The sequence below is a fragment of the Cuculus canorus genome, chromosome 4, assembly GCF_017976375.1.
Source record: "Cuculus canorus isolate bCucCan1 chromosome 4, bCucCan1.pri, whole genome shotgun sequence".
Taxonomy (NCBI): domain Eukaryota; kingdom Metazoa; phylum Chordata; class Aves; order Cuculiformes; family Cuculidae; genus Cuculus; species Cuculus canorus.
The window spans coordinates 58,560,587-58,575,044 of record NC_071404.1 but is presented as its reverse complement, the minus strand read 5'-3'; the positions used below and the strand labels follow the sequence as shown (position 1 = coordinate 58,575,044).

The 14,458-nt window shown below is 41.3% G+C and overlaps 1 long non-coding RNA gene across 9 annotated transcripts in view; it reads left to right on the top strand.

Annotated features, from left to right (window-relative positions):
• LOC128852081 (uncharacterized) overlaps positions 1–14,458 on the top strand; it is a 67,335-nt gene that overhangs the window by 30,811 nt on the left and 22,066 nt on the right. For 6 of the 9 annotated variants that reach the window (XR_008449707.1, XR_008449712.1, XR_008449711.1 and 3 more), the window contains 3 exons: positions 538–619; positions 6,261–6,461; positions 7,450–7,527. This is a non-coding gene — a long non-coding RNA (uncharacterized LOC128852081). Of the gene's footprint in view, positions 1–537; positions 620–5,296; positions 5,470–6,260; positions 6,462–7,449; positions 7,528–14,458 lie in introns of all 9 variants that reach the window. The other 3 variants (XR_008449710.1, XR_008449706.1, XR_008449713.1) reach the window with 3 other exon arrangements.

The window sequence follows — 14,458 nt, the reverse complement described above, 5'->3', positions numbered from 1 at the left end:
ATTAAACTTTTGAACTTTCTGCAAAGGAAGAAAACAAGAAGTGCTTAAGTTCTGATACTTTACCAAGGAGGTGATTTCTTCTAAATATAGACTTTTTGGGTGTTTCCAAATACTGAATCATCTATTCACGTAGTGCTTTTGTCATCTGTCACAAAATCTTCGCCTTCCCTCCTCCAAACAGTTCAACAAAAGTATTTTTTCCCATGCAAAACTTTCACTGAAACCCACTGATTTGTACAGCTCCACTGTTTAGAGTTTTGCTAAACACACGTTGCATACCATAGTTAAAAGGTGATTAAATTCCCTCTCTGAAAAAAATATTTTATAACCTGGCCTTTTGTGCCCTGAATTTACACCATAGTGAAAGTCATACTCTCCTACCCTGCCTTATGTACATAGCCCTCTTTCATCAGTTCTTACTTCCTTTTTATGTACCACTCATGACAAGTTCCAGAGTAGCAGACCTGGACAGAAACATTCTGTATAGAGATCTTGTACCTAAAGCTCAACTTTTGTAACTTTACCTGTCTCTCTCAGCTGCAGAAATGAGTGATCGGTCAAACTGCAAAAGATAAATGGGAATTAAAGCTGGCCGATAAGAAACATTAGTTCATCTAAGGTTGAGTCATAAGCTTTCAGTTCATTTCACCTAGGCCTGACAGGATATTCAAATAGCTGTAAGAAACACTGAAATAACTGTGGTATTTTTCAAGTTTAAAAAATGGTCCTATAACTTTTGTAGAAGCGGCAAGCTCTATGTCTTTAATCAGCTCTAAAATATTGTACCTTATGAATTTTCTATGAAATATCGATAATTATGAAGGTACTTATAGGGATGTCAGGGGACTGGTAGCTTTGTGTTAGTGTTGGCCACGCTTGTCAAATAATTTTTCTCAAGCAGACTTTCAAGAACTGGATATTTCATGAAAGCATTTGACTTGCCCTCATTGGCATCATTACCTTCTGATTACTTACGTTGCCTTCTGATAGATTGTCTTCAAAAATTGTTTGTCCTGCAGCCTGCCAGGCACTTGACAGGGAAGGCAGCTGGTCCGAAGTCTTTTTATAACCCTAATGCCTACGCTTTTAAAGATATGCTTCTTTAAAAGATATGCTGTAGAACCTTGCTTTCAAAAATATCTGTCACCTGCAATGACTGAACATGGAACGAATCAGGCTTTGCTATTTTACTGAGCACAGGGCAGGGCCTAGCTGAGCACTTTGCAGTGTAGCCTGTAATATCTTCAAGGTTCAAAGTATTATTCAGAAAGCTAGAAGTTCTCGCAAAGTATTTCCTATGTTGGGAATGCTTGCTCAGATAGTTATGTCATGTTTACCTCAAGATAGTTCATCAGCTGGTTGTGAGCATTACTCACCATATCATCTTAGAAAAACAAAGCCTTAAAAACTGGTGAGTGAGCAAAGGCAGGATAGGGAGAAGAATACCCGAGGTCCTTGTTCATCAGAGTGGGTATCTGCCAATTGTAACAGAACCAGTGAAAGCAAAACCTGCCTCTATAATAAGTAGTAGTTTTCCTTATGCCTCCTGACAACGATTTGACCTCCCCAAGAAAGAACTTGTGATTGTGACATTCATGGTACCTTAGACTTATTACCGTTGGGTTTAGTTTGTGTACCTAATTAAAGCTGGAATGGCTCATGGCTCACTGCAGCTTTCCATGACATGAAGCCTCTTGACATTATTTATGTGACTGCTAAGTGACACAGAAACACATCCAAGGGAGAAGCAGAGAGGAACAAATGGCTAAAGAAAGGTCAAGGCAATACCACATGGCTGCTTCACTGCTTCCTAAGAATGGAAAGAGAAATTCTGCGCCCATTGAACCCCTCCTTTTCTGTTCTTTGTTAGCAAAATTAGTTTATGGATTGTGATATTGAGGGCTTAATTTTCCTTTTACTGCATTGGAAGGTCACAAATACATGCAAAGCAATAAAATAGATATATAGATGTAGACATTCTCTTTTAAAATTGCCAGCAATTGGCTGTCACACAGACAGCATCATTTCTCTTTAAGGTTTATGCTGCAGACACTCTCAGATCAGGGCAAGATGCATAATCTTAACATAATCTGTGTGTTTCAGAAACATCTGTTAGCATATCATCATCTGAGAACATATTTGCCAATGCCATCAGAAATGCCACTAATACATGTTTATTTTGAGAGTCCAGGCATGTAGCAGGAGCTCAGCATTGTCTTGAAGTTCTTGATTGATTTTTTCTTTTGGTATACCAGCATCTAAAATCCAGTATGCAGGGAAAGATCTACAGTCTGATCACTGGCACAGAACAGGTTCTGTAAGAGAAGCAGTGTAGTGGAGGAAGTTTGGAGGAAGTTCAGAGCAAATATAAGGAAGTATTTTCTCATACAACATATAGTTAATCTGTGTAATTTGCCGTTATAGAATGGTGCGGATGCTAAGAGCTTACAAATATTAGAAAAGTGACTGATCTGGACCCCTTATGTTTGTTGGCGTGTTTGCTCTAGGTTATCAACCTAACAGTGACTGTTGCAGAAAAGCATCGTTTTTAAGAAGCTCATTGTGAAAATGCAGATCAAGAAAAAAACAATTTTAAGTCTCTCCAGCTAAGACCAGAAACACAATAAAACAAGGTTTTGAAGGGCAAAATGGGAGCATGAAAGAATATGAGCAGAGAAGAGAGAGTGAAGAGAAGGAAAAAAGTTCAAATGAGGTTAGAGATGTGCTTAAAAAAACAGATCCAACACATTAAAAGTCATGCCTTGAGGAAAAGGCCAATGGCTTTGTGGAGCAGAGGTAGGACTATGTTACAATCCACAGCCCTGGCTTGACCTAGGCTGACCGACAGTCTTTCTTTCCCATTTCCCCACTATTAAGGATTTAATTTGGTTCAGATTGCCTCTGTTCTCTCCTGATTTTCATTTCTTCTTATTCAGAAAAATGCCATGTATCCTGCAAGGGCATCATGAAAAAATCTGTGTGTAATTTTGATTTAAAACACAAATCAATCCAGATTCTGATTGTCCGTCTCCTTTTCATTTCTAATCTCCACAGTAGATAAATCTTTTTAAACAGTGAATTGACTTTGCCATACACATTCTGTGCAGAACATTAAATAGTTTCAAGTTGTTGGATATAATGTGTCTTCAGTCAGCTAGAAAAAGTGCATTGTGTAAGCTAAATGCAATTTCAAAATATTTACCTTAAATATTCATATTTTTGGTCAAGATATTTTGGTCTATATGTTGTGCTGTGTCAATTTGCAAAGGTTCCAAGCCAGAGGTGGCTGATTGTGCTAAAATTTCCTTGATAGAATTTGGCTCTTAGATGATGTTGAAACTTTAGCAAGAGCTGCATAAGGCTAACACTGAGCTAAAATGTATCTAATTTGTGGAGTGAGATCTTTCAAGGGTAATTTGGGATGTCATCCAAAGGCACCTAGACAGACTGGAGAAATGGGCCTGTGAGAACATCATGAGGTTCAACAAGGCCAAGTACAAGGTTCTACACCCAGTTCGCGGCAATCTCCATTTTCAGTACACGATGAAGGATGACATGCTTGAGAGCAGCCCTGCACAGAAGGACTTGGGGGTGCTGGTCAATGAGAAGCTTGACATGAGCCGGCACTGTGCGCTCGCAGCCCAGAAGGCCGACTGTATCCTGGGCTGCATCAAAAGTAGCGTGGCCAGCAGGTCGAGGGAAGTGATTTTGCCCCTCTGCTCCTGTCTTCTGAGACCTTATCTGGAATAATGTGTCCAGTTCTGAAATCCTCAATGTAAGAAGGATATGGAGCTGTTGGAACGAGTCCAGAGGAGGGCTACAAAGATGATCGGAGGGCTGGAGCACCTTCCCTACAAGGACAGGCTGAGAGAGTTGAGCTTGTTCAGCCTGGAGAAGAGAAGGCTCGTAGGAGATCTTATAGCGACCTTCCAGTACCTGAAGGGGGCCTACAGGAAAGCAGGAGAGGGACTATTCATAAAGGCTTGTGGGGATAGGACTAGGGGAATGGGTATAAACCAGAGAGGAGCAGATTTATACTAGACATTAGGAAGAATTTCTTCACTATGAGAGTGCTGAGATACTGGAACAGGTTGCCAAGGGAAGCTGTGGATGCCCCATCCCTGGAGGTGTTCAAGGCCAGGTTGGATGGGGCCTTGGGCAGCCTGATCTATTGGGATGTCCCTGCCCATGGCAGGGGGGTTGGACCTAAGGTCCCTTTAAGGTCCTTTCCAACTCAAACTATTCTATGATTCTAATTATTCTGTTAAGAAGCATTAAAGTCTCATGAAAATCTGCCTGCTGGTATCAACTGATATACATGGATTTGCGTCAGGGCTTGAGAATGCAAACAAGGAAAACAAAACATTGGAATATATCAGTGGATTTATATGTGACTACTTTTATTGTGAAACACAACCAGCAGATTTCAGATAATCATCCCTTGTCATAATCATCTGAAATTAAATACTCAGATTTAAACTGATATACACTGTAAAATAGCGCCACCAAACATGCAGAACAACTAGACAGCAGTGCTTTAAAATGAAAACCAGGGAAAAATTGTACTGGGATTTTCCAAGTCAGTCACTAACACTGACTTCAGTGGAGCAGACCTCCTGGTTAGTGCTGAACAGTTATAATCCCTGCTACACATGTGAGCACGTACTGCCAGTTACATTTGACCTAAGCAACAGCACACACAACTTGGGCTCCTCCAGCAGGAGTTGTTGGTGTATGTAGCTGTCACTTCATCTCCTAGCCTGACATTCTAATTTAATTCCTAGAAAGCTACAGGAGAAGAAAACAGTCCCCAAGCTTTGAATGAAGTTGCATGGCTCACTGGTATCACCAGGGTTTGATTAATGATTTTAAGCTTGCATGTGCTGGTGTAGGACCTACAGGAGCCAGTCACTTCATACATCTAAAAAGGGAGTAACAGTGTTTGTTAGGATTTCCCATACTAGGGATTTGGTAAGGCATGCTGTCCATTCAGTTTTTATCTTGTACTGTACATTGCCTTAAAAGTCATAAGATGTGCATGTCTTATAGTAATATCAAGAAGGAAGAGCTCACTGCATAAAAGAAGTGGAAATTTAGCCTTGGATCTGGTGTCAGTTCCTTTGATGACAAAGCCATTTGTGTTTTGCGAGAAATAAAATCTCTTTGCATTCCCTCCTGCTTTTCTTTTCAGCTTGCAAGCAATTAACTGCAGGGAAACTACCCATTTCTTCCTCCAAGATCTCCCTGTCATTCTGTTTTGGGGGAAATACAGAATTAATTTTTGTTTTGTTTCCAGATTTACCATCCTATTCTCTAAACCCACATCTGACCAGCACCCTGCAAATTCCAGGAGATGCACAGACATTCAGAGTTGCTGCCTAAATCAAGGGCCTTTCTCCCACAGTTCAATTCCACCCTCCCTGACTTAGAAGGCTGTTGGTGGGTTGAGTCCTGGGTCTGTTGGCCCAGGTGAGAAGCATGTCATTTACCCTGAGGTGTGGGACCAATTAATATCTGATACAGTTGCCCTACTCCCAAGGTGATGTTGGCTCTGTAAGGCAGAGGCTCTGAATCTGAAAGATATGTGTGTTATAAAATTATCTTTAAGTACCATGTCCCTGGTATAGAGAGCATTTTTTTTTCTGACTCGGTGGCTAAGCTTCTGAAAGAACTTCATGATGCAACTGTTCTGTCCGGCTGAATACTTCACAGTGTGAATAGGTTTGTTCAGAACTGCACTGATCGCTGCTGTGATCCAGTGTATTGCCAAGGGGTAAAGCACTTGGTAGGGCACGGCAGACATGCCTTTTACTCCTTGCTGTAGAGAGGGGGGCTTAGAAAAGGTGCTTAATTTAAACCCATCCGTAAGATAAGCACCTTCTCTGTAAAGTGAATTGACATCTCATGAAAAGAGAGGTATTGGTATTATTAAATAAGGTTTAAAGCCTTCAGCTCTCTCTTGTTTCCAGTTGCTTGAGCAGTAATACATTCATCTGATGGGAAACTCACCTGTGGTTTTCCCTGCATGAAGCTTATATTAATTCTCCTAGGTGGATTCATAAAACATTCCTCATAATCCCCATTTATTTCAAGCCATTTTGCTGCTCTGAATAGCACAATACCTTGTAAAGAACATTTCCTTTCATTCAAGAACCATTTGCATTTTATTTGTGCCTCAGAGGAAGAACAATCCAAGCTGATTACAATCCACAGACACTATACATAATGAAAAATTAATTACATCAATCTTTTTGCTATAGTGGTCTTAACAACTGATTTTCCACCGGTCATTTCTCCACCTGCTCATCAAGGCCCAAGCAGCTGAAGCCAGCGCATCTCTGACAATGACTGAATACCAATGAAGCTAAGGTCACCTAAGCATCAAGTGAGTGGGAGAATAGCACCCAGCAAAAGATGTCAGCATTTTGGACCAGCAGTAATCACTACATGACAGAAACCAAGTAAGTAACTGGAATACAAATCTTAGTGAACACACACTGACACACACATGCACACAAAAGAAATGTCACAATGGGAAGGAAGAATGTGTCTAAATCAGAACAGCAAACAAAGCTTGTTCTGGCTCCCTTCATCAGAGCCGCTACTTGGCAAGCACTGATGACAGCCATAAATCAAGATTTGCATGCTGTCTCCAATGCTACAGATTTTTTCTGCCAGGTAAAGCACTCTTGCAGAATGCATATTTACCAAGAAACGGTATCTGCTTGCTACAACCAAAGCTGCTAAAATACACAAGAAAAAGTAACCATTAAAAATCAATACTTTACAAAGCAACAAAAAATGGGGGCGAGGTGGGGAATAGCACCTATTTCCTGCCTGCATCAATAACCCTGCAAGAGAGTCATTTTAATCTTGTGCCTACACTGAAGATATTCTTTGGTTGCAATTCAGTGCAAGCCATGTCTACAGGCATTTTATGTGCAGGGAAAGTTAGAATATACCAAGTTGAACTGTGAAAAGCTACCAAAACTGGCAAAAGCGTGTAATTGCTTGATATTGGCTGGAATGACTTGAATTTTTCAAGTTCCTTTATGACTTGATCAGGGCCCCAAGATAGGTTTAGGGGATACTTGAATTTTAGCCATATTTTAGAGGTTTAGTCATCACCACAGAGCTGCCTGAGGAAATGTCTGTGTTTATAGTTCACCACAACTTCACAAGGGTATAGGATGAGAAGAGTCCCATATTTCTCCAGTCAGGTTTTTGTTTTCTTGCTTAGCTGTATCCATGTTCTCCAAAGTAAACAAACCTGTGCTTTTGAAGGGGGACATCTTATCTATAGGAAATCCAACATAATACAGAGGAACTTTAAAAAGAAAAAATAGAACACAACATTCTTAAAATATACTGTAGCTCCTTGTGTAGTAGAAAAATTTAAATTGATTTTTCTAAAATTGTTTTTACACATTACTTTTAATTTTCCTCTAGAAAATGTTTGCTACAGTTCAATAATGAAGGGAGGAAACAGCTGGTCTGCACATTTGTGAGTGGGCAGCATTTAATAAGGTAATGTGTTCATTTTCTAGGTGTCAAGAATTGCGAACTTATGCTAGGTCGAATTAATGCACATGTTTTCGCACAGCACAGTGAAGAGCTCCTTAACTGAGTGCTGTTGTGTGAAACATCTACTCCTGCAGGAATGAGAAGAGAGCCTGTATGTTATGGAGATGTGGCCTTTTATAACAGAAGTGACGGTTCACATTTAACCCACACCTTAGCTGTCCTCCCAAAAAAGTCAACACCAACATGAAGCTGCTAGCTATAAAAAACATGGCCATATCTGGCAAACAAGCCCCAGACTCTCATCCTTCTACTACTATATAGTGTTCTGTAGTGTTTCAGTGACATGAAAAAAAAAAAACCTAATTTTCCTTCATCTGCCAAGGCAGCAGTATAATATTTTGTTTGTAGTGTAGATAAAAACAGATATCAAACTCTATTAAACTTTGGGATAGACTTTTTTGCTTCTTCCCAAAACTGAGTAGTAAATGTTGTTTGAAGTAGCTTTGTTAATATTTATCTTCAGGGAAAAATAAATCTTCCTGTTTGCAAAACTATAAAGCAAATTTTGTTAGAGAGAGTGGTGACTCAAATGGTGAGTTTCTCAATAATAATCTCAGTGCCTTTCAGCAAACAGAGGACATTTAAAGGGAATGATCAGCTATAGAACATCAAAAATTGACTCCCAGAGACAGTCAAATCCTAAGTCCAGGCAAGTACCCAACAAAGATACCCTTCAGCTTTTAGACACAGTGCCATTTTCAGAGGTGTCCCCTGAACTTCTCATTTAGAGGGTGATGATGTACTTGTGCACAGAGACAGGAACTCCATGGTTTGGGCATCTGCTGCCCAACCAGATCAGAGGAGACATCTTAGGTGCAGGGTGTGATGCTACTCACCCTAAGCAGGCATTTACCTTATAGGGTGAGTACAGAGAGGGATTTACAAGGAGCCCACAGGCTTGTGCAGGAAAGGGAGGATACAGAAGGCAGAACTTCTGTGTGCAGTGAAAGAAATTTACTCGTCAGACCAGAGAGATCAAAAAAGGTCAAAGAGGCATGAGACAAGAGTAGAAATAGGTACACAGTCTGCACAACTGTAATAAGGGAGAAAGCAACTGTCCTCATGCAGCTACTGAGGCATGAGCCAGTGTTTCTGCCAGCACAGGGATGAAGGCGATGACCCTGATACCAAGGGCACCCTGACAGCAGCAATGAGCAGATCAGGTGTGGTGGTGGAGGGACAAGAGCTAGAGCTTCCTGGCCTGGCACATTAAGGACAGTGAGCAGGAGGTACAGAAAACTGTACCAAACTCCTAATTTCAGCTTTTGTGTTCCTTTCTTTTCTACATACCTCTATTCTTTATCTCTTCGCCCATGCACAAAGCCTTAGTGTGTTGATAGATGTAAGTGAAGGATCTGAGTCAGCCCTGAATTTGCTGACCCTTGGCTAGAAATAGGTTGTAGCACTGAACTAGATTCAGATAAAGAGCCTGTGCTTGGTGAGGTCAGGCTAGCATTTTGCTAACAAACGCTTTCTGAGTGTCCACCCAGGAACAGAACAAGTTCTCCCTTTCCACCCTTTCACTGGAAAATCCTGTTATCCTCAGCGGTACAGATGGTTTCTCTTTTCTTTCTACTCCTCCACCCCTTGCACAGGGAGAGGAAAAAAAGGATAGTCTTGAGATCAAGAAATAAAGAGTTCTGTCAGAATGATTTAATACTATATAAGGTGTCAATTATTAAGTGTTCCATACGCAATGATAAGAAAAGGAGGAGATGGATTACCAGTTCATTGACACATTGCAGAATATCCTCAGCTGAAATGAATACCTGAATTGGCAGGTTAGAAATAGCTTCATTAGATAAGATAGGAGCATAGAGAAAAGTGCAAAATACAATCCTGAGTGGGGCAGGAAAAGTTATTAGCATAAACAACTTCAACTACTGATTTTAACAAGCTGATTCTAAGCTATGAACCTTGAATTATTTTCTGCTGACCTTCATGAAAGAGCTTTAGAATTGGGATGATTTGGGGTACTCCAAAAACAATGTTGTATCCTGCTCAGTTTTCAGCACAAAAAATGAAGTTCTGCTATTACACACTGAACTGTATGCATCTGGAGAAGTGGTTATAAGAGGAAAACTATTTCCTTACATAATATTTTGTCTTTAGAATTTTCTTGACTGTTATATGACCATGAAAGATGAGATGGATTAATAGTGGGATTGCTGCCAGCTTTTGCAGGGTTAAAAAAAGAAAAAGCATTAAAAGTCAGCATGTCATCATCGTCCTGAGATGTTAAGGTGGACTGGATAACCAGTGTCCCTCATTCATTGTGTCATCATAAGAATGATGACTGTAGGATAAAAGCCTCATTGCCTGAATGCTGAACTGTTTGCACACACATCTTAGTACTTGTGAGTATGTGGCATAAAAGTGCCTATATGAGTCACTTTCTCTTCTTAATAAGGTTTCTCACTGACCTTTCACACATTATTCCTACAATACTACAGCATTACTTCCTACATCTTATGCATGTCTTTGTGTGTGTGTGCTGCACAGGTGACGTAAGAAGTGTGCAGCTTAACTCATCTCAGTGTTAGCTGCTAGGGTAGTACCCTGGCTGGAGATTTGACTGTACTGAAAGGAAAGGCTTTGCGTCTTAAGGAATCCGGTCTTGTCCCATCACCATCTTTCTACAGCAGTTGTTGGGAAAGGCATATGGGGTAACCATTCCTCCCTCTATGCTTTTTTATTACAGACATTTGGTTTCCTCATTGCCTCCAGAGTTCTAGTGTAATTTCCTCTCCTAGAGACCACACTTTCCAAAGTGCTCCCATTTATCAAACTCAGTATCCTAGGCTTTGGTCTAAGAAGGATATCTAGACCTAGGAACAATGCCTCAGAGATGTGTGCTTCATTTCTAAAGAAGAAGAAATCAACGTGATCCAGCTCTTTGTCCTTATGGTGTTGGTAATTTGCATGAAGAAGATTGAACTGGCAGGGTATGCATAAATTGCTACCAAAAAGGACAAGAACGGGTAGAAAAAAAAGCACATAGCAAAATAAGAATTAATGTTACTGTGAAAGGGTACCAACAGAAGGCGAAGAGCTTTTAAAACCAATGTTATATATATATATACAATGAAATGCAATGCTAATATTGCATATTGCACAGGAGAGTTGTCTCAAGGCTGTGTTTTACTATGGCATAGTAAAAGGAAAAACTGCCAAGAGGAATATCCTCTGTCTTTCTGTGACCTCAATGACAAGTGGCAAAAGGGAGATCCATCATCACCTTTCATGTTGCTCTTCAGGATTAAAGCTGTTTCACTCTACAGCTGGAAAGATGGAAGGTACTTGGAAAGGTGATCAAGCAAGATCCTAATAGCTAAAAGTCGTAAGGATTTTCCCCAAACAGAGCAACTTGTTTAGGTGCACAGCTAGAACTCAATGGAAGTCCAGAGTGCTTATCCTCTTACACAAGAGCCAAATGTTGTGCTGAAGAATAAAACTACTAGGTTTCAATCTGTAAAAGTGATATTTGGGTTCAGCACGACTTGATTATCATAAAACTAAAGAAGGTTATTTCAATGTCTGATATTCTTAAAAAAAAATTTCAAAAGCCTTTCTGGTCCAGCTCTGGATGCCTCAAGGAGCTCAGATGAATCTCCAGCAAGGCATATCTTGGAAATTAAAAAAAAAATAAAAAATCTCTTCTTCCACCATCATACTTTATTGTATCTTTTCCTCCTCTCTGTCCTCTTCTAGGTAGACTCACTGCTTGTATTTTCAAGCTTTCTCATCAAATTGAGTACTTGATTTCTGTAATGTGAAAGTATTTTGTAATAATACCTTCATACATATAGCTGTGGTGTTATTTCTGAGCAGTGTGCCCCAAGTCAGTGCCAGGCTTAAACTGTGCCAGAGGATGGAACAAATCTAATAGAGAATGAAAAGATTTTTTTGTGATAGAAGGGTGGGCATGGTGGTGGGGATATTGTGCAGAAAAAACTCTGAGGAATTATTTAATGTCATCCTTCTAGATCGAGGGCTTTAATAAAATAAAAAGAGTAAAGAGAAGACTATGCACTCTGATGATGGATGAATATGCCTGCTTCAGTACTTCTCGGATGGATTAAGCTATTGAAAAAGCATTCAACATTGGCTAAAGAACTATAATATATGTGAAATTCCACGGTTAATGCATCATTAAATAATTTGCTGCAACTGATTTATAGGTGCAATATACTACACTGTGTCAAACCTTGTGGGATAATAAATGATATCACAAAAATATACTATTTAAACTTTTGTTCTAATTAGTCTTTTGAGTTTTAGTAGAACATAGTTCTGCAGAACGGAATTGTCTTATTGATCCTGATACAGTAATAGGTAAAAGCTTCATGCTACATGTATTTTAACGCTTTTTTTAAGCAATCTGCGTTGTGGTCCAATGAATCAGGCACTGGACTGTGACTTGTAGGACCCACACTCTAGTCCTTGCTCTGTCATTAAAACACTAAGCTGCTGATCTAAGTTCCTCCAGGCTGACCTCTGTAATGCTCACTTTGAGAGATGTTCTCCCTCTTTCCATGGTCACAATTCAGGATCCTATCACCTTTCTGACCCCCCTCACACACACACACCCCCCACCCCACCCACACACACACCATTAGAACTTCTATTCAGTGTTTAAGTTCTTTACAGAAGATGCAGATGGACACAGTTTAACTCTCATCTTGCCCAAAATGTTCTTCCTCTTGCTTCACGCTCTCAGCTTCCCAAGATGTGTCTAATCTCAGGATTGCAAGATCTTGCTAAGCAATATTCAGTCACTCTCACTAAAGGAATGTTCTCATTTGCAGAAAAAAAGATTATGTACTGCGCCACTTAAAGAGAAGAATAATTTGACCTTGGTAGACTGATGGTGGGACATTCGATTGGAGGAGGTCCTCTCTCCAAGATCCCATAGGACTGCATTTGTACTTTGAAAAGTCCTTTTAGGAACCAGCACAATGAGCCCTAATGCTGACTGGTACATTTAGGTGCTACCATAACACTAATCATAGAATCGTGGAATGGTTTGAGTTGGAAGAGACCTTAAAGATCATCTAATTCCAATCCCTCTGCCATAGGCAGCGATACCTCCCACTAGATCAGGCTGCTCAAGGCGCCATCCGATCTGGCCTTGAACACCTCCAGGGCTGAAGCAGCCACAACTTCCTGGGCAAACTGTTCCAGTGCCTCACCACCCTCATTGTGAAGAATTTCCTCCTTAAGTTTAGTCTAAATCTGCCTCTCTCCAGTTTATAGCCATTGCCCCTAGTCCTATCACCACAAGCTTCTGTAAAAAGTCCATCCTCAGCTTTATTGTACACCCCCTTCAGGTAATGGAATGCAGCTATAAGATCTCCTGCAAGCCTTCCCTTCTCCAGGCTGAACAATCCCAACTCTCTCAGCCTGTCCTCATATGGGAGGTGCTCCAGCCCTCTCATCATCTTTGTAGCCCTCCTCTGGACCCATTCCAACAGTTCCATATCCTTCTTATGTTGAGGATTCCAGAACTGGACACAGTACTCCAGGTGGCATCTCTCAAGAGAGGAACAGAGGGGCAGAATCACCTCCCTCAATCTGCTGGCCACACATCATTAGGTGCATCCCAGGATACTGTTGGCCTTCTGGACTGCAAGCGCACATTGCCAGCTCATGTCGAGCTTCTTATCATCCAGCACCCCCAAGTCCTTCTCTGCAGGGCAGTTCTCAATCACATCATCCCCCATTCTGTACTGAAAACACAGAATGCCCCGCCCTAGGTGTAGGACCTTGCACTTGGCCTTGTTGAACTTCATGAGGTTCTCACAGGCCCACTTCTTCAGCCTGTCCAGGTCCTTCTGGATGACATCCCGTACTTCCAGTGTGGCAACTATACCACTCAGCTTGGTGTCATCTGCAAACTTGCCGAGGGTGCACTCAATCTCAGTATCTATATCATTGATGAAGATACGAAACAGCACTGGTTCCAGTACGGACCCCTGAGGGACACCACTTGTCATGGATCTCCATCTGGACTTTGAGCCATTGACCACTACCGTCCGAATATGACCATTCTATCAATCTCTTATCCACTGAACAGTTCACCCATCAAATCCATACCTCTCCAATTTAGAGAGAAGAATGTTGTGGGGGACTGTGTCAAAGGCTTTACAGAAGTCTAGATAGATCACATCCACTGGTTTTCCAATGTCCTCTGCTGTAGTTACCCCATCATAGAAAGCCAATAAGTTGGTCGTACAGGATTTGCCTCTGGTGAAGCCATGCTGGCTGCCATTAATCACCTCTCCATCCTCCACGTGCTTTAGCATAGCTTCTAGGAGGATCTGTTCCATGATCTTCTTCAAGTCATCAGGGGCTTCTCCTGACTGCCATGAATTTTCAAACATTATGAAGAGTGGCTTGGTATCCACATCAGCCAATTCCATCAGGACTCTGGGATGCATCTCATCAGGTCCCATAGACTTGTATATGTTCAAGTTCCTGAGATGGTCACGAACCTGATTCTCCGCTATAGTGGGAGGGTCTTTATCCCCCTGGTTTCCATCTTGTCCACAGACCCAGGGGAGTGAGGAGAGTAGTGCTACAGACTGGGGGAAGAGTGGCTGGAGAGCTGTACAAAGGAGAAGGACCTGGGGGTAATGGTTGACAGCCGACTGAACATGAGCCAGCAGTGTGCCCAGGTGGCCAAGAAGGCCAATAGCATCTTGGCTTGTATCAGAAATGGTGTGACCAGCAGGGCCAGGGAGGTTATTCTTCCTCTGCACTCAGCACTGGTGAGACCGCACCTTGAGTACTGTGTTCAGTTCTGGGCCCCTCACCACAAGAAGGATGTTGAGGCTCTGGAGCGTGTCCAGAGAAGAGCAACGAAGCTGGTGAG